At 39.6% G+C, this 20,537-nt stretch overlaps 1 protein-coding gene and 1 non-coding gene across 8 annotated transcripts in view; both read left to right on the top strand.

Moving 5' to 3' along the window:
* The window catches only part of Kcnh7 (potassium voltage-gated channel subfamily H member 7), a 489,779-nt gene that overhangs the window by 367,379 nt on the left and 101,863 nt on the right, over positions 1-20,537 (top strand). The gene's annotated exons all lie outside the window — the stretch shown is intronic.
* LOC116902595 lies at positions 16,376-16,507 on the top strand. The gene has a single exon (XR_004388185.1). It is a non-coding gene; the product is annotated as a small nucleolar RNA SNORA17 (small nucleolar RNA).

The raw sequence follows: 20,537 nt of genomic DNA, 5'->3' as shown, positions 1-20,537 counted from the left end.
TATAGAACCTCTCCCTCTCTCCCTCTCTCTCTCTCTCTCTCTCTCTCTCTCTCACTTTTCATGTATATCTTTCTCCCTTATAAACATTTAATGGTGATGGAATCCTGAGGATTCTTAATCTAAACAAGCTTTATCTTCTTTGTAACATCCTCTTCCATATTATTAAAGTAAGACAAACTTGGGACACACAGTCATAGCCCACCCTTTTGTCCTACAGTTGAAGCCAAAAAGAGAATCTGGCAGAGTCTTGTATTTTGGGTGTCTTCCATTGTTTTGAGCAGTTTATCTCTTCATGTGGTTTCCAAGGAAAAGGATGATCCACATAACCTTGTGAAATTGCTCGTACAACATCTTTGAATAAATATGAAAAGGCACCTCAGTCCTCATTTCAGTAACCTTGTGTGCATTCTATTTCTATAGAGAACTTCGGAGCTGTTGGTCACAACAGCCCCTCTAAGAAGCATGGGATAACTTACCTATGCCTAGGTTCTGAGCTGTCTTCCCCAAGACAGGAGTCTTACATTCTTTGCATAGGCAAAAAGCATTTCCTCCTCTGTCTTAAATATTCCTGTTACAGGTACATGTGTGTTTGAAATCTATTTCTGTAGACTCTGTTAAATACAAAGGGAGAATGGAATGCCTGATACAGAGTAATAGCGGCACCAGAGTCTTAAACCTCTCTGAGAAGACCATGGCAAAAGCAGACCTGCTGACTACAGAGGTTAGAGAGATGACTCCTTCCTTCTGTGTACACTTCTCCATTCAGTGATAAGGCTTGATGTACTAAAAGTGTCTCTTTAATAATCTTGGTAGAGCTCAACAGACTGTGGTAAGAGGTATTTTCTATTCCAGTTTGTCTATGTTCCTGATTTGCTGGTCTTCCATTTATGTTCCAATGTGGCAAAAAGATAAGAGGCAAAACAACCATTCGTCAAGTCCAGTCCTTTGTGTCCGTGGACTTTGGTGGTATCTGAGATGCAGTCCATACAACAGGCCCACATATCACATCAGGAGCAAGATTTTCATTTTCAGGGCAAAGTACTGAAACAGTAATATTGAGTGAACACAATCCAATGACGAATCAAAATGAATGCAATAAAAATACCAGTGCAGCACCTTTGACTGCCAGCTGTCACCTCATCTGAGCCACAGTTTTAGAAAGGTAGTCTGTCCTCTGTAGATGGTTCCTATAGCTATCTCCATTGTTCATGAAATTCTACTGAAAATCAGTGGTTTCTCACCATTAATTTTTCCACTTGCAAACACCTAAAGTACTTAAAATTCTGTTCTTTCTTCCCCCCCTCTCTCTCCTACCTCCATTTCTCCTTCCTTACCTTTCTCTCTCATCAGATATTACTATCTCACTTTGCCTTTAAAATAAAGACTTCTCTTGCCCCACACACTTGAACAAATGCCCCCTGGTAAATACCATGATGCCTTTAGTTTTAGTAACTGATGAGCATGGACATGAGGATTCAATACAAAGTTAACTGAAAAGGCACCTTGCAAAGCATGAGCATAACTTCCTTCTGGTCAACCGAACCTATTATTTAAAAACAATTGAACACTACTGGTTGACAAAACCACTTGTCAATTGCAGCTTTGTATTCTATGTATCCTGTAACATGATTTATTTAATTATTGGTTTTACTTATCGGATATCCTCATTCCAACTAACAGTTATGAGGTCATGGGACAAAAGCTTCAACCATACTTGGTATGAAAAAGAAAGCATCAACATCATGTTTTATATTTGGTTATCTATGACAACTATAAATTGGCTACTGAAAGAGTTCATAATATTCTGAGGATCTTCCTAAAATCTGAATCTCAAAGTGAATGTGCACCAGAAACAAAATTACCCCTTAGCATCACTAAGGAACAAAGGAGAGTCACAGGTAGAGTGGAGTGGAGTGGATACAATCCCTCATGTGAGGTCTTTTTCCATGTGGAACCCTCACAGCTTTCTTTTTAGGTTCAAGGGAATAAACTCTGAAGTAGATTCCTCAGTTCCGTTTTCTTTTTCATTCAGTATTCTTCTTTGGCACAGCTCACTGCCAAGAAGAGAATCACCCCATGCCATACAAATAAGTCACTTTAATATCCACATCTGTTTCCCACCCACTAGAAATACTAAATTAGTATCTGATTGAAAGAAATATAAAATTCAAGAATGAAATTTGAGATCACAGTTGAGAAATTGCCATTCATTCTATAACATTCTACTTTCATTTCCTTAGTTTATGAAAACTTAATTCTTTCTTAATTAATATCCCATCTCCCTCCTCAGCCCCAGAGAATAAATCCAGAACATAATTACTGGTGCATGATAGTTCCCGGAATTTTCAGTTACAACAGGTGAAAATTAACTTGCTAATAGCTGGGATGTAATTATATTGAGTTGACATTTAGCATTCAGAATATGTCCCTGAAAATAACAAGTACAGATGTTAAAATTTGTAGCGAAGCTGTTTTAGACATATACCCATCCAGTATAGGAAAGGAAGACTCCAGATGAATCTTTAAAGATTAGTAGAACCTACTTCTGAAACACTTTCCAATTTCCCAGGGTTCAGTAGCCAGAGGAAATGCCACACCTCTTTAATACCATTCTCTCCTCTTGCTCTGGTTTACTGCTTAGACTGAGTGACCTGGTGCACCTTGAATCTAACTCAACCAGAAAACTTAATGTGGCTGTTTCCAAGTACTACCATTGTTTGCAGCCCTTATTCCCAGCACAGTTTTTTGTTTTTTCTATATTAGGTTAACTCCTTTGTTTAACACTATTTCAACTTGGTATAACTTTTGCCCACTCGAGCCCATTTTAATGTATCACGTAAAATCAATTCTTTTTGTGGTCCTAGAAAACAATCAAACATATACACATGCCAAAAAGGATTTTTACGTCTATCTCACCTCAGAGTATTCTTATATGTCCCAGGCTGTCTGTCTCTCTTGCCTGTCACTACACTCTCGCTCCTCCTCTGCAAACATTTAAGGTGTCCAACAGTCCCTTTACCCTTTGCCCTGATGCTGATGTGACTACGACCTGGAGTTTTGCTTATCGTTAGGTTAACAACAGCACTGTCCTTTCTATCAAATCTATCCTCTTCTGAGGTCTAGATTCAAGTACATTTGGCAATCTTCACATTTTGTAACAAATTTCCAGTGTCCAAGGACAAGCTTTTGATTTTATATCTTATACAACTTCTAGCTATGATATGATGTATCTATTTGTAGATGGCTAGATGATGATGATGAGAAATAAACAGGCAAATACAGAGATAAAATCATATTAGGTAATTTACCTGTATTTATTTTCATTTCCTTATCTATATCTTGAGAGATAGGATTATAATTTGGGGTAACTTGATTTTGGGGGTACCATTACTTTTTTAAATCTTTTAAAAATTTTTGAGATTATACTCTAAATACAGAATATTTATCCATTCACTGTCTTCCCTCTAGACCAGTAGTTCTCAACCTGTGTCTCAAGTGACTCTTTCACAGGGGTTGCATATCAGATAGCCTGCATATCAGATATTTACATTATGACTGGTAATAGTAGCAAAATTACAGTTGTGAAGTAGCAATCAAATAAGTTTGTGCTTAGGCATCACTACAACATGAGGACTTGTATTAAAGGGTCACAGCATTAGTTGAGAACCACTGTTGTAAATCCTTTGATATACTCCTTCCCTCACTTGCCTTTCAAGATCATGAACTCTTTTATTTTTTCACTAATCGTTACTACATGCATATGCACACACATATACACATAAACACACACACACACACACACACACACACACACATAAGCACATACACACTCACTCACACAAAATATGCTTCTACCACTACCCAAAGATTATACATGGACTGACCCTGGGCTCCAACCTCATAGATAGCAATGAATAGCCTAGTAAGAGCATCAGTGGAAGGGGAAGCCCTTGGTCCTGCCAAGACTGAACCCCCAGTGAACGTGATTGTTGGGGGGAGGGTGGTAATGGGGGGAGGATGGGAGGAACACCCATATAGAAGGGAAGGGGGAGGGAGTAGGGGGATGTTGGCCCAGAAACCGGGAAGGAGAATAACAATCGAAATGTAAATAAGAAATACTCAAGTTAATAAAGATTAAAAAAATGAATAAACATTTTTCCCTAAATCAAAAAAAATATGCTTCTAGTTATAAACTATTAAGTCCATAAAATACTACCTGTATATATGTCTTCAAGGCTGACCTTTTGACACAGTCAATTAGTGTGCTTTTCTCTGGGGAAGACCAACTCTCCTGTATGCAGCTTTCCTTGGTTGTCTGTAGTTGTTTGTATAGGGTTGAGGCCTTGTGAAAACCTCTGTTTTCACCCAAACAACTCAACATAGTACTCATTTATCAATGAATAATTAAAGTAACTACAGTGTCATAGTACATGATATAGTCTTGACAATCATGGGAAAATATAAAGGAGAAGTAATAAAATCATGTTTGCATTAATATAATCTTTACTAAATTATAAGTAGACTCAACAAGAGGCATATAAGTTAGTTCTACTGATTACTTTATTGATTCTTTTCTTATCTTCTTCTTGTTACTAGTGAAGAGAGCCATAAAATTAGGACACTGTTCTTCACAAACATCTTAGCTAGACCTATCCTGAGGAGAATGTAGGCTAGGCCTTGGGTTCTTTCTGTTATCAAAAGTATAATACAAAACCAACAATCCTCTCCAGTCATTGTCCATTCTACCTTTTCTTATATTTCTGTGTTGTAAGATAGTGAAAAATCTTCCCAGTTACAGACAGTGAATCAGTACTTTGAGTTCCTGAGCAAAATGGATTCCAGCTGTCTCTAGAGCGCTCTCTCCAAACAAGGCATTTCATTGCAAATGCTGGTTACAGTGGTGTGACAAACCACTGCCATCTAGTTGACTAGACTAAACTACAAAGAGTAATAGAACATATGTCCAAGTAAGGTAGTTATACTTTGACAGACAGTGGACTCTCATGAACAGACAGAAAAACTTAGTCTAACATGCCAGAGGAAGCGGTCTTCAGAGTGAACCACGAAGAAGGGAAGAAGATGACAGATACTACAATGTAGGCCTCAGCAGGGAGAATCCAAAGCAGATAATAGAACAGAGATTTTCAAAATGAGCGATTAGAGGTACTGTGGAAAAGGTAGCAAATGCCAGCTACACTCTTTTGACCAAGTTTCTATTTCTGATCTCCTGTTTTCTTCTCTGGGACCCTTAGCAACTCCTTGCTCTACAAAATAACACAGTTCTATGTTGGTCTCCTCTCCAACGTGTCCTGGTTTTACACATGATCTCCTGACAAGTTGTCTAAATGTCTTAAAGTAACTTAAGAAACTGTAAGAATACTTTCTTTTCCTCTTTATGTCATTAATTCTGTGAGAACTACTTACCATTTGATCCTAGTCAGCCTCCAGCTCCTCCAAGATCCTTTCACTACCTACCACCTTTGTGTATTCAGTTATGTTTTCTGGTTCTGTTTTTTATTCTAAACCCATTCAGTTCAACTGGCACTTTCCATTATCCAGTATCTATCACTTGCCGATAGCTCCTTACCTAGGGTGGGACCTCATACCCACCTCGTTTTTCCAGACAAGCTGTAGCCAATACTTGGGGTTTAGTCTACTTCCCATTGTAATTTTTTTAAATCCATGTTTCCCAAAGGCTATTAATTTAACTGAAGTATTTCATATAAAAACCTGCATGAAAAATAGAATTTTATTCTCAGTGGAATGTGTTTGCATCTAGGAGGAGAAACTCATTAACTCAAATGAAAATCTTTATTCGAGGGAACATGGAAAGGGAGGAGAACATGTCACAAGGGAAAGGAAAGATAGTCTAGAAAATACGCTTTTTAGTTCTATTGTCCGTGCCTCTACCTTCTGGTGCGTTTAACATCACCACCAAATTATCATCTCTTTACCTTTAGGAGTTAAGTAAATCAGTCTTCTCTGGGGAAAAATGAATATTTCTGAAAATTCAAACACATTTATGAATGTGTTGGGCATCCTCTGTTTATTGAACACTGAACCATTTACAATGCAGGAATCATTCAGAACACTAAGAAAATGTGTACATAGCATACATATCTATTTAAACAGCAGTGTTTCAATATGCCTTGTGTTTGAAGAGCAGAATTCTTATTTTAAGTAAAGCGAACTCAGTTGTTACCACTTAATTTAGTGCCTGCTTTCAACTACAGGTTTTCTTTTTTTTCCTAATGTCTTAAAATAGCTTCATTAAAACTTTGGGAAATGCTGGGATCCTTTGAGAGATGTTTCACCACAGAGTATTAGGTTAAATTTTCAAAACCTTCCAGTACAATCCTGGATGATACTGACATGAAGTAGAAATTAAAATAAGTTTCCTCCACTTATCTCAAAGATCTGTCTGCACTTAGTTTAGTTCTTAAAAAAAAAATTATACGAGATGAGTCAAACAAAAAAGTCAAGAGGGGAAGGTCATTGGTGAGGAATCTTGACAAGTCTTCATTAAAAACACATCCAAGTGAATAGAAAAATCACTGTTCTCTAGCTCTTGACATCCAGTCACGCTCTCCAGTAATGTAAACATACACACGCACACGCACACACACACACACACGCACACACGCACACACACACACACACACACACACATTGGGAGTTGAGACCCAACATTACACTGCCAGTATCTTAGGACAAATATCTTACTGAGTTTCTTCAAATGAACTTCTTTTTGCATATTTACTCATCAGTATTCAGAAGCCTCACAGATATTTCATTTCTCAACTGAGAAAATGCCTTCTTCAGAATTGCCTGTAGGAAAGTATCTGAGACATTTTCTTGATGAGTATTTTCTTTCCTTTTTTTATTGGTAAATTTGTTTATTTACACTTCAAATGTTATCCTCCTTCCTGCTTTCTCCTCCAAAAGTCCCCCGTTCCACCCCCAAGAGGATGCTCCCCCACCCACCCACTCCCGCCCCACTGCTCTAGCATTCCCCTACTCTGGATATTTTCTTAATTAACAGTGATATGGGGTGAACAATCTACTCAGGGTAGTGCCATCCCTTGGTAGGTAGTCCTGGGTGGCATAAAAATACAGTGAGCAAGCTGTAGAGCATCAAACCAGTAACTGCAGCTGCTTTTTAGTTCCTGCCTCCAGGTTCCTGCTTTGATTTACTGCCTTGATTTCCATCTATGACAGGCTGTAAGCTTCTGTCTGCCTTTCCTCCTCAAGTTTCTTTTGGATAAGAGACAAAATAGGGTAGCTTCTCATTTATAAAGGTTGAAAGGGAAGTAACATTATTCAAATTAGGCTGAAATGATGAAGGTTAATTGTTCTTTAACTTGGATCTTTAGCTCTGCTTTATGTATTGACCTCTCATTCTTATCAATAAATTCATATACTTACTTGAAAGCCATAAGAACATGTGGAGTTCATAAACCTTCCACCTCAACAGAAGTTCATCCTCTCATATTCCAACAACATGGGCTAAAGCTTACTACTACACAGGTTTAGCTAATGAATGATGGGAACTGGGTTTTAAAAGGTCTGGATAGTTCAACATTCCAATGAGAATTTAATATGAATTCAAGATCTTGATGCCTTTTTCGATAGTGTAAAAGGGGTCTTTTGAAGTTTCATTCTCCTATTCTCAACAGAGGGCACTGAGCGCTCTATCAGGGAAATAATTTTCCAGTAAGTTGAGTCATTGCAACTTATGTAAACTTAGATGTGTTAACTTCTCGGCCCACCCTCATGATTTCTGTAATAAAAGTTCCCCATGTGTTTTATTTGTATCCGTTCTACTTCCATTTCACAAGCACTAAGAAAGCCCTGGGAGCCGCAATGATTAACAGCCTGTTCTAGAGTTTAAAGTGCTTTCTCAGCTGTGATACCTTCTGGAGCACAAAAGAAATACTCAAGTAGGCCAGGAGCTTAAACTGCCCAAGGGCCTACCTCATGCCGGTGGTAGGCAAAGGGTCGGAAATGAGATTAGTACCAGAGACTTCCACGGATCCTGATTCAGTGACTTAAAATTGGATGGGGAGGTAAGAAAACAACTATAATAAAGCCTTAATGCTTTACTCATTCAGACTTTTGCCATTTGGTATCTGTATTAATTCAGATGATGACTTGGACTAAAAATACTCTGTGCATTCTATGATGTGCTTGATATTGAAATGGGCAGAGACCCTTGGATATAAGTGAGGCTCCCCTCAAGCGAGCTTTAACTTGGGAGCTAGAGGGCAGGATATTCATGGTCACATGAAACTTACAGAGTTGGTGACTGTGTTGCTGTCTTATGATTTCAGAGAAGGAAGTCATGCACCACACAAGAGAGAGATGAGAAATAAGTTTTGATATAGGATTATAGCTGAAAGCTTAATATATATGTGCCTCTCGGTTCCTGTCATACATTCACATGTATCCCTTGAGCTGTGATGCTCATTTGGGTGATGCGAAAGAAGAAGAAAATTACATCATGGCAGAGCAGGAACCAGAGCCCCCTTCAGGCAGCCTCAGCCTCTAGTCAGAGAATAACTACGGATATTTCGGCCAAGAATCAAGGTCCTTGTCCCTAAATGACTTGACTAGTTTCTATCGCCTGTAACTTATAAGCTACTTCTGGGAAAGTTAACCATGGGATAAGACACCAACATAATATATTTCAGGATTGCTTTACCAAGTTAAAAATATGACAACTACAAAATGATGGCAAATGCCATGTCAGCAATTGAATCTGAGTCTACAAGAAGCTAACCAGTGAGGTAACTCAGGATCCTCTATGCTCGTAAACAGGACGTAGCTACTTGTTGGGCAGTCCATTGGCCCATTTTTTAGGTTCTAGATGTCTATATATTACTGTCAAGATGAATCAGTGGGAAGAAATGGTTTGTAACTGACCAAAGGATATGGTCAAAGCGTCTTACAGAAGCCTAATTTTGCAGTGTCAAAGCAATGATTCAAAGTTCAAAATGGTTATTTCTGTTCTGTGAAAATACAAGTCCCTACCCAGTGCATACTCTCTGTCATCTAATCACATCTGTGTGCCATCACCATGTCCAGCCTAGTGCATCTTTGTAGGGAGCCATTCTGAGCTATACAGTCACAAAGGATGTGGGGAGCGGGTGTGGCGGCAGTCCCAAGATGGCGCCCGGACTGCAGCTAAGTCTCATGACTAGCACCTGACTTCCTCACACACCTGAAACTAGCCACGTTCATGGTGAGAGCTGTGCAGGCGCACCATGACGCAAGATCAGGCCATGTGACATGGACCTATGAACTGAGATTAAGCAGTCTGAACGGAGGAGGCGGAGTTGAGGCAGGATATAAGGGAGTGTGCTTCGGGGCTGGGGGAAGAAGGAAGGGAAGAAAAGAGAGATTTGCTGCTTGCATGCAGAAAGAAAGGTTCCTGAATAAACTGCTTGGAGAAGAACGTCGTGGTGTCTCTCCTTTCTGCGGGACGGAGACGGAGGCGACACATCTTCAATCCTGTTTCCTAAAGGATGTTTCTTTAGCCTGAGGCAAATTCACACGGTGATATACCATACCCTGTTCCACTGTTCCTTTAACCCTGATAAATTACATCAGGATGGTGATGAAGTCTGTATGGTCAGCCCACGGAAGCCTTCCTCTACTGTCTTAAAAGCTCCATGAAAAAAAGAAATGCTGTACGAGACTTTTTAAATCAATTATGGCATTCCACGTTGCAAACCCATTTTTTTTCAAGCACTATGAGACAGAAAACAAGAATTAGAACAAAGTGTTTTGCACCATTTACTTTTATTCTTCTGTATATTTTTTCTCTATGAAGATGGAAATGACCAAAACAGATTAGCTGCAAATAAAAAATAAAAAACAAAACATCCCTCTCTTTCTTCATGCTCTCTCTGAAGCCTACTGAATACAAACTCGGTTTGCTTTGTTTACTCAAGATGACTCCCTGTAGTGGTGATGTGAGCAATGAGTGGGAGGTGCTAGCAAAGTACCAGCCAATCAACCTGTACACTAAGAGCTCTGAAACTTCTTAGAATTGTCTGCTGTGCTCCCCTTTGAAGGCCTACTGTGCTCTGAGCACTTCTGACATGCAAAGCTTGAGATATCCTCCAGGCTGAGTCCACCCAAAGAGGTAACACTGAAAAATCTACAGACTATCCAGAATGATGAGGGTTTCCAAGTTAACAGTTGCTTAAAGCCTGGTAAGAATCCCCTACTTCTCTTTTGCTGTTTTGAATACAGTTTTTCTTAAAAATCAGGTTCAATAATGCCATCGAGGGACAACGGCTATGTGTCCATTCAAATTCTAGACATCTTGTTTCTAAGGTTCCGATGTACTAAAAACGTAAATAAATCTGCTGGTCTGTTTCAACCCATGAGCATTTTTACTGCTATAATAAAGGAGCGTTACAGGAACAGTTTACGCTTTTGTGCATAAACGATTTTCACATCTTCAAAGCCGTATTTCTACAGTGATTTGGGATCTCATATTTGTGTACCTTCTTTTTTTTTTTTTTTTTTTTTTTTTATTGATTTCTTTATGTACATTTGGCAAACAATGGGTGTTCCCTCCCCACCCTCCCCATTGCGCCCTCCCCGACAGTCTAGTTCACTGGGGGTTCAGTCATAGCAGGACCCAGAGCTTCTCCGTCCACTGGTGCTCTTACTAGGATATTCATTGCTACCTATGAGGTCAGAGTCCAGGGTCAGTCCATGTATAGTCTTTAGGTAGTGGCTTAGTCCCTGGAAGCTCTGGTTGCTTGGCATTGTTGTACATATGGAGTCTCAAGCCCTTCAAGCTCTTCCAGTTCATTCTCTGATTCCTTCAGCGGGGGTCCCGTTCTCAGTTCAGTGGTTTGCTGCTGGCAAATTTGCTGTATTCTGGCTGTGTCTCTGATCTACATCCGCTCCTGTTGGTCTGTACTTCTTTGCTTCATCCATCTTGTCTAATTGGGTGGCTCTATATGTATGGGCCACATGTGGGGTGGCTCTGAATGGGTGTTCCTTAGTCTCTGTTTTAATCTTTGCCTCTCTCTTCCCTGCCAAGGGTATTCTTGTTCCCCTTTTAAAGAAGGAGTGAAGCCTTCACATTTTGATCATCAGTCTTGAGTTTCATTTGTTCTAGGCCACTAGGGTAATTCAAGCATTTGGGCTAATAGCCACTTATCAGTGAGTGCATACCATGTATGTCTTTCTGTGATTGGGTTAGCTCACTCAGAATGATAGTTCCAACCATTTGAAATTTCATAAAGTCGTTGTTTTGATAGCTGAGTAATATTCCATTTGTAGATGTACCACATTTTCTGTATCCATTCCTCTGTTGAAGGGCATCTGGGTTCTTTCCAGCTTCTGGCTATTATAAATAAGGCTGCGATGAACATAGTGGAGCACGTGTCTTTTTATATGTTGGGGCATCTTTTGCATATGCCCAAGAGAGGTATAGCTGGATCCTCAGGCAGTTCAATGTCCAATTTTCTGAGGAACCTCAGACTGATTTCCAGAATGGTTGTACCAGTCTGCAATCCCACCAACAATGGAGGAGTGTTCCTCTTTCTCCCACATCCTCGCCAGCATCTGCTGTCACCTGAGTTTTTGATCTTAGCCATTCTCACTGGTGTGAGGTGAAATCTCAGGGTTGTTTTGATTTGCATTTCCCTGATGACTAAAGATGTTGAACATTTCTTTAGGTGTTTCTCAGCCATTCGGCATTCCTCAGCTGTGAATTCTTTGTTTAGCTCTGAACCCCATTTTTTAATAGGGTTATTTGTCTCCCTGCGGTCTAACTTTTTGAGTTCTTTGTATATTTTGGATATAAGGCCTCTATCTGTTGTAGGATTGGTAAAGATCTTTTCCCAATCTGTTTGTTGCCATGTTGTCCTAACCACAGTGTCCTTTGCCTTACAGAAGCTTTGCAGTTTTATGAGATCCCATTTGTGGATTCTTGATCTTAGAGCATAAGCCATTGGTGTTTTGTTCAGGAAATTTTTTCCAGTGCCCATGTGTTCCAGATGCTTCCTAGTTTTTCTTCTATTAGTTTGAGTGTGTCTGGTTTGATGTAGGTCCTTGATCCACTTGGACTTAAGCTTTGTACAGGGTGATAAGCATGGATCGATCTGCATTCTTCTACATGTTGACCTCCAGTTGAACCAGCACCATTTGCTGAAAATGCTATCTTTTTCCATTGGATGGATTTGGCTCCTTTGTCAAAATCAAGTGACCATAGGGTGTGTGGGTTCATTTCTGGGTCTTCAATTCTATTCCATTGGTCTATCTGTCTGTCTCTGTACCAATACCATGCAGTTTTATCACAATTGCTCTGTAATACTGCTTGAGTTCAGGGATAAAGAAGTCCTTTTATTGTTGAGCATAGTTTTAGCTATCCTGGGTTTTTTGTTATTCCAGATGAATTTGCAAATTGTTCTGTCTAACTCTTTGAAGAATTGGATTGGTATTTTGATGGGGATTGCATTGAAAATCGCTTTTGGCAGAATGGCCATTTTTACTATATTAATCCTGCCAATCCATGAGCATGGGAGATCTTTCCATCTTCTGAGGTCTTCTTCAATTTCTTTCTTCAGAGTCTTGAAGTTCTTGTTGTACAAATCTTTTACTTGCTTGGTTAAAGTCACACCGAGGTACTTTATATTATTTGGGTACCTTCTAACTTGAAAATATTCCCTGGGAAGATATTCTCCTTTCAACTCACAAGGAAATGAAACATTGTGTTCCACCATCATTACTGAGTAAAAAAAAAAATCATAATGAGGTTAACAATTGTCCCATCAATTATTTCAAGATTAGGTATGCTTAAATATTTCTAAAAGTGTATTTAATAGAGTGCCCTAATGAACCCATGCTATGAACTGTAAAGAGCAAGTGATATATTGCTTAGAAAAATGGGAGTAATTTAAAATGAACTGGAAAAAAAACCTTTCATTAGTTTAAGATTTATAACTTTTAAATATACATAACATTAAAAATATAAAATCTGGTGCAAAAAAATCACCTTATTTTATCATTTGTCTTCATAATAAGGAAAATGGTAATTCTAAGATAATGAAGGTTTTTGAAATACTGAATAGATTAAAGTGACCCGAGGAATTATTTCACAGTAATGCCAAGCAAATATTAATATTTTGATATACCCTTTGTTAAAACAAGTCTGCTTCACAAGATTAATACTGAAAGCACGTTCTATGTGTAGAGTTCCAGTATAATTTGGATCAGGCATTTAAAGAGTATTGCTTCAACAAGTTACTACACTAAAAAAACCAAGGACTGATTAATTGAGTTTCATTAATGGGAGGCAGACTCCCTAATGAGATGCAGTATTCCAAAGGCTTCATCCAGACTTTGGATGTTTGGAGCAGCCTTCCCAGTCTGCCTCACTGAAGGCAAACTGCTCCCTACAAAAGGTCTTCTCCAGTTGCAGTTCTTCGGGGCTAGTGTATTCTTGGCGGAATTATCTCACCCTTTGATTGCTGCCCTGGGAATTTTAGTGTTCATACAAACTAACAAACGTCCACCAGACAAGCACCAGCAATGCCCAGCTGGCTCTTTGTCCCCCATGGGAAATTTTCTCAGTTAGAGCCTGGTAATTGTTTAGTGCAGCTGCTGCTGTTTCAAGGATGCCAGCTCATCTGAGCCAACTGTATGCACACAACCATGACTCATGAGCCTGAGAAAGCACACATCAGGGTGGGTGGGGGACTGCGAGGACTCCATTTTAAAATTGTCTTCTTCTTTGTCTACTATTTGAGGGAAAAATTCACAGTGAAAGGTGCTTATTTAGGCAGTATAAATATCCTATATAGTCATGAATTTCAGCTATAGAAGTGCATTATAATCTTGCCAGTTTTGAAAACGCTTGCTGTTTATATCTCATCGATCTTAGCTCTACTGTATTGCTACAATACCAACTATATTGTAAGAACTGTAGATTCTTACACACACTCACATGTGCATACAAACACATGCACACAAATACACACAGTCCCAAAACAACACACACACACACACACACACACACACACACACACACACACACACACGTGCATGCACACACTAATACAGTGTAAAGAATGCTTGGTATTCAGAGTGAAGAACAATCTGGTGGTAGAGAATGGATATGAGTAACTGGCTTCATGCCAAGATAGCTGGCATGAGAGTTTGCTATAGAGTTTCCAAAAATATTCTAGAAATACAAGAAATACGTTTTGTGAGGAAAGAAAAAAAAAAGGATCACTACTCTGAGGCGATTTGAATTCATTAGGGCTTTATTGTCAATTAGAGAGAGCAATCTTATCCGGGATATTACTTGCTTCAGTAGTATGTAAATGGCATAATTAGACAGTGTCATCCTACTACGCATATACTAAGTTGTCTCCAGGGATCTATAGAGTATATATGATAGGGCAAAAGTTTTGCCAACTCAAGTACCTATTGTTGAGTAAGAAATGAACCTCAGTCTTAATGTCTGGAACAATAAGCATTTGCTGCCTCACAGTTCAGTCCAGGAATTGAGAATAGGTTTCCTTGGGTGGCTGGGGTCACTCCAGGTCTTTTGCAAGGCTGACAAGATGTCTGTAAGTCATGGCTGCAATTAAGTACCTATTGCTCTATGACTATGAGCATCTCTAGAATAAATTAGGAAAGGGTCTTTTTCCCTCTCACTTATAGAGAGTCATAGGACTCATAAATATTATAAGTTGTTCTTGAGATTTCCACCAGGGCTTACCCTCACCACCTTCCTTTTACTCTGGAGGCAAAGACAGAATAAGAGAGTACACACAGTACAAAGACGCTGTCTATTTGTAACTTATTAGTAACACCTTTATGTCTTGCTGCTACATTCTGTCACTAGAATCAAGCCTGGAAACGCAGCCCACATTCATAAGGGCAAGATTCCAAAAGAAGAAGTCATTGGAGAACACCCGAGAAACTGCCTACCATGCAATCTTTTATTCTTTACATGTTGGCCAGCTCTGGGCCTCTAGATTAATTGTCATCTACTACAAAGAGAAGCTTCTCTGATGAGGTTGAGATGCACCAACCTGTGGGCATAATGATAAAAACTTACAGGTCAATTTGTTACCATGCCTGTGGCAGGATAAAGGTACTGGATTCTCTCATGAGTCCTATGACCTAGAATGATGTGTAGCTCTCACCCAGTTAACTGTTTAAGTTACATCTGTGAAACAGGCTTCAAATCTGGTTAGAAAATGAGTGGTTATTCTTACAACATTCATGCCACAATTGTAGCAGTACCTTTTGCCTCAAACTTCTATTTGAGGAAGTCTAGTGTATCCCTAATTCAGGGAATTTAGTTTCCTCTAGGAGGGTTTTCCACATACATAATTCCAGATGAGGCTCTTCCCAGTCTTCTCCAGTCACTGTGACTAATTCTACCACAGTACTAAGCACATTTAGTGTCTATTTCTCAACTCGATGTGAATGCTGTTTATTTACTACATCGTGGACCACACTAAAATGTGAGCTCTTCAAAAGTAAAATTGAACGTTTTATTTCTGTATGCATGGAGGGTAGCTCAGGGCTACTATGGTATGCTTTTAATAAATATGAGGTGAATGATTGAATTAATTAGTTAGGTAATTAATGAATTGAAATATCTTAATATAGTCTCTACTTGATTCTACCTCCCACACCTACTGAAAACCCCAAATCTAGGTCCCATAAGCACTTTTCTTCTATTTATTTGAAGAGACATCTCCTTGAACATGAGTTGTTTAGCTCAAAGAACAAGTATTTTTGCACTAGTTGTTCTTAAATTACAATTTAGATGAAAGTCAGTATCTCACTGATTCCCTGTTATTTTGTGTTTTGAAGTCTGTAACTTGACAGTAACTGCATCACGTCACGTCTATTGCTCCCAGCCTCCGCACAAAGCCCAATGCAAGGTTTCACTTTTCTCTGCCTGCTCTCTAACATTCTCCCAAACTACACGCAAGTATGCACATGTGAGCTTACCTGTACATCAACATTAAAATATAATAGCAAACCAGAGTAACTATGACGAATTTGTTAGAGTTACTTCTTAACATTCACATTCCCGAGCATTTCTTACACTCTGAAGCCAAAGAGTAGAAAGACGGATTTGAAAAATCTTTTAGCCTGTTCTTGGCACATTAAAAATACTTGAGGATGATGACCCTTGATACTGAACTTTCTAGAGTTCGGAATTTTGAGAAATAAATTTTTCTTGTTTATAAGTTACCCAGCAACCACAAAGGACCAAAGCTTGTGCATAAATGTCCATTTTTCTCTGTTGAGCAAGCATAGTAAATTACATTTAGAATTCAATAAACATGATTTTACAAACTTTACTTTAAACATCACTTTCTCTGCCCCTAGAAGGGTTGCATGTGTGGCTGCTGTGTCACGTGTGCATTAGTACGGGACAGAGAAAAGAGAGAAATAGTCTACAGTCAGTATTCTGGCCTGTGAACATCTGAATGATTAGAGAGTAGCCAAACATTCCCTAAAAAATGAGAGGCTGAGACAACCATCAGTCCAGCCCAAGAGGCCTTGGACAGGGAGCTAGCCTGAGACTATCGACCACCAATCAGGTGCTGCTCAGACTCTGGTGACTCTCAGGACCTAGAGCAAGGTGGGGACTAGAGGAAAGAATACTCCTGGGACTGAGGGCTCAGTCCAGAGAGAAGTGAGCCTGAGACATATCACCTTTACATTGAGTCACTCCAGTAGGCTGGGCAAGGAAGTTAATCTGAAATGGCCACCAAACCAGAACCACCAGGCCTAGAATAGAAGCTAGCCAAAAAGGACCACCAGTCCAGGGTTTCGAAGGCCTGTGTCAGGAAGGGCAGACCATGCCCTACATGGTCTTTGCCCAGTGCCAAAATGCACAAGTGGGAACAGCACTCCTGAGACAACCCCAGACACTCAGAGACCCCAGATGCCACTAAGAGAAGCATATAAGTGGGGGGGGAGAAATGGAAAGAAAAGAGAAACAGAAGGATGTGGGCACAGTGAAGAGAGGCAGAACTGGAGATGGGAACGTGGGACAGCTTGGTGAGTGTAACCTGTGATAACTACCTGGGACCATGGTGGAGCCCTGGCTTCTGCTGACACCAGGAACCTGTCTGTCTGTGACCATGGCCCTGCAAGAGCAGAGGTCTGTTACCACCAAAGGTCTGGTGGATAGTCTGGCCTGGGCTGCCACCCGGTGACATTTTGATGTCTGTGGGCTATGCAAAACTGGCCCCACCAATCACCTGGGTGCCATGGAAGAGCTAGCCCTTGGAGTGTGAGAACAGGAGAGATGGTCTCACCTTTTGCTAGCTTCAGTATTTGCGAGAGTCGTTCCCTCACACTGCAAGAGTGTGGGAGACCTGGCCCGACCACTTGTCTCCTGTACGGTGGCAGCACTGAGGACAACAAGCACTGTACCTCACCTGGGCAGCACAGTATTGCTGACCCTGATGGCTAGTGGACCCAGAAGGCATGAGGGTTGGAGAGCTGCCCCAGCCACGTGTCTGCTGTGCTGTGACATGAGTGAGGGAGAGATGACACCCCACAACTTGCCACCTAAAGCAGGCAGAAGACCTGGCTGGCCTCAACGTCATCAGATCTGGAGAGCTGGCCCTGTCCCTTACATTCTGCAGTACTCCAAAGAACAGACTAACACCTTATCTGGTCCTAGATATGGGGGTTGTTGTTAGCCAGACCCAAGGGTGTGAGTATGGGAGAACTGAGGCATGAACAAGGGAGAGAGAGAGAGATATCTTCTTCTCTTTGGCTCCTTCAGTCATGAGAGTGGGAGAATAGGCCATGTATTTCACTGGCTGCAACTCTCTAGAGAGCAGGGCCTGGACCTCATCTTGGCAGCAGGGTGGAGCTGGCTCTTGTAGCAGAGGATTTCTGGTGATCCAGCCATGAGGGTATAAAAGTAGGTGAGCTGGTGGACTTACCACCTCAGACACCTCTCAGGCCCAGACCCAAGACTTTGAATTCGCCTACCCCAACTTCTATCCCATCTCTGAACTACTGAAATGCATGAAAGGCTGGTCCTACAAGTCCAAAACAATAGGATCTCCATGACATAGTACAACAATAGGATATCTGAGAGGAGTCGTTGAAATGAACTTTTGCAAGCAAAGAAGTGTGAAAAAAAGGTTACACAATATCACACACTGTGATACACTACAGTTTCCACAAGACTTTTTTCTCATTGGGAAGGTTGCAAGGATGAAGTATTTATATGAGGAGAAAGTATATGAGTGGGATTGGGGTAAGTATATGAAATTTATAAAGAACCAATAAGAATTAATTTATTACTGAACTATTTCTCTTAGAAGTAGAGATTGTACTTTCGTGATGTAAAAATCCAGATAAATAAATAAATATTTCCCCAGTTTAAAGTTGTCATATATATATAGAAGTGAAACAAACACCAACATAACATAAGACAGTGATACTCAGACCTTTAGATTTTATTATTTTGAAAGTTTGCTTGTGAATGTATTCTGCTACAATTTTAAATACAAGATTATCTTCTTTTCCACAAGAAATAATCACTTTCTATTTCTCAGCAGCACAATAACTTCTGATCACACCCCTGGCCACCAATAGTATGCTTCCCTTTTCCAGACCTTCACATGGAATTCTTTAGGCTGCTTCTGTTTTCTTTCAATATCTTGCAAATTCCCTGAATAAAATTTCCCACTGCCAGAGGAGAAAGAGCAAAATTTATCCTAAAGACAAACTGAATGATTTGGAATTAACATATGATGATAAGTAGCCTCACTCCACCAGAGGGGATGTAAACAGAGATCCGGACTGTCTTTCCATTTTGTAGTAATATTTTCCCCTCATCCTTTACTTGTATTTAATTAACATTTTGCATGCTAGAATCACTGCTCCGCATTTCAGAACGCATTGTTTAGAAGGTTAATATTGAGCTTCTTGCCTCTAAAACATAAACAAACAAAAAGCATGGAGTCCAATTTGTGCTAGCCAGCTGCCCCTGGGCATGGAGCCTGCTCTAGAATGTATTTGATAGACTCAGTGTCATCCCACTGAAGAAACTTGATTTTTTTCCTCTCTCCCAGCAGCTATCAATTATGAACAGCTTCTTGAAAGTGGGTCTTCCCTTTACCCTGTGCTGGACTTTTGTCTAGCAGAGGTTTAGGCAAGCCTTGTGCATACTGTTCCGGTCTCTATGAGTCCATACATGCGTGTGGCATGCATCTGGAGAATGTTGGTTCTTTGAAGCCAGTCACCAACTCTGGTTCCTACAGTCTTTCCATTCTAACTTCCACATAGGTTCCTAAGCAATTGGCATCCACTTAGGGATTAATATTAGATATCTAATTCTCTGCACATTAAGCAGTTTTGGGTTTAAGTGTTAATTAATATGTTCTGCAAGAAGAAGCTTCTGTAATGAAGGTTGAATGATGTGTTGACAGATGATATAACAATAATGTAATTGATATGACAATGTAATTGGTATAGCCTGTAATGTCTGAGGGAGTCTACACGACCCCATTGACCGTTAACTCAAACTTTTACTAGAGTATGAAATCCAGAAGTTACGCTAAAGGACATCATCTCCTATTTGTCATTTGAAATTTAAAAGACTATCTCAGAGGACATAGTCCATGTGTTTTGCTATTCATCCATGTTCAATAGAAAATTAAACAGGATTGTTTCAAATTCAAAGTTGGGTTTGAAAGAAAACCTAGAATAGTTTATATACTGGTAAGCCTCAAAAGCTACAGTGAAGAAATCAAGAAAGGTGATGCACACATACAATTGGGTTTTATACATTTAATAAGCTGGCAGTTATTGAGAAAATTGTGCCCCCTGTGAGGAGGCACACAGTGGCTTGATTTCCCCTTGTTCCTTGAATGTACAATGCCTTATGTTTCAGTTACATTCATGCTTCCACCTAGGAGGAATAAAAAAAAAACTTATTAGTTTTCTTTTTCCTAAAAATATCAAAGCAAAAATTTGCCTGATGAGACATAAGGTATAATATCAGCCAAAATGAAATCTGTGACCATTTAGAATCAAGAAAAATGACCTCCCACGAAGTTATTCCTGAGAAGTGATGTGAGAAACAGGATGCCTGAGATTATTCATACAAAGTTACTACTTTTCATCAAGCCTTCTAAATAAGCTAAAATACCATTCTTATTTCTCTTTCTTTATTTTAAATTATGCATGTGCTTATTGGTTGAAAGTTACCTCAGAAATCAACGGTGACTTATCATTAATAAACTAAATCAGAATTCTTCTATATGACTTGAAAACAATGTAGTTAGAAGACTGAGTTTGATAACACTGTCCTATTGATACCCTCGGGTAACTTTTGGGTATAACTATCTATATTTTGTGATAGAATCGGTCTTATATTTAATTTGATGAATCAAAATGGATTTTTAGTAGAATGCTTAATACTTTTTCTCTCTTGAAGGATCTGGTAATATATAATTACAATAAAGTATTTTTTTATACTTTTCATGTATCATGCAACATTACTC

Source organism: Rattus rattus, chromosome 5 (assembly GCF_011064425.1).
Source record: "Rattus rattus isolate New Zealand chromosome 5, Rrattus_CSIRO_v1, whole genome shotgun sequence".
Lineage (NCBI taxonomy): Eukaryota > Metazoa > Chordata > Mammalia > Rodentia > Muridae > Rattus > Rattus rattus.
This window is presented reverse-complemented; position numbering and strand designations above follow the sequence as displayed.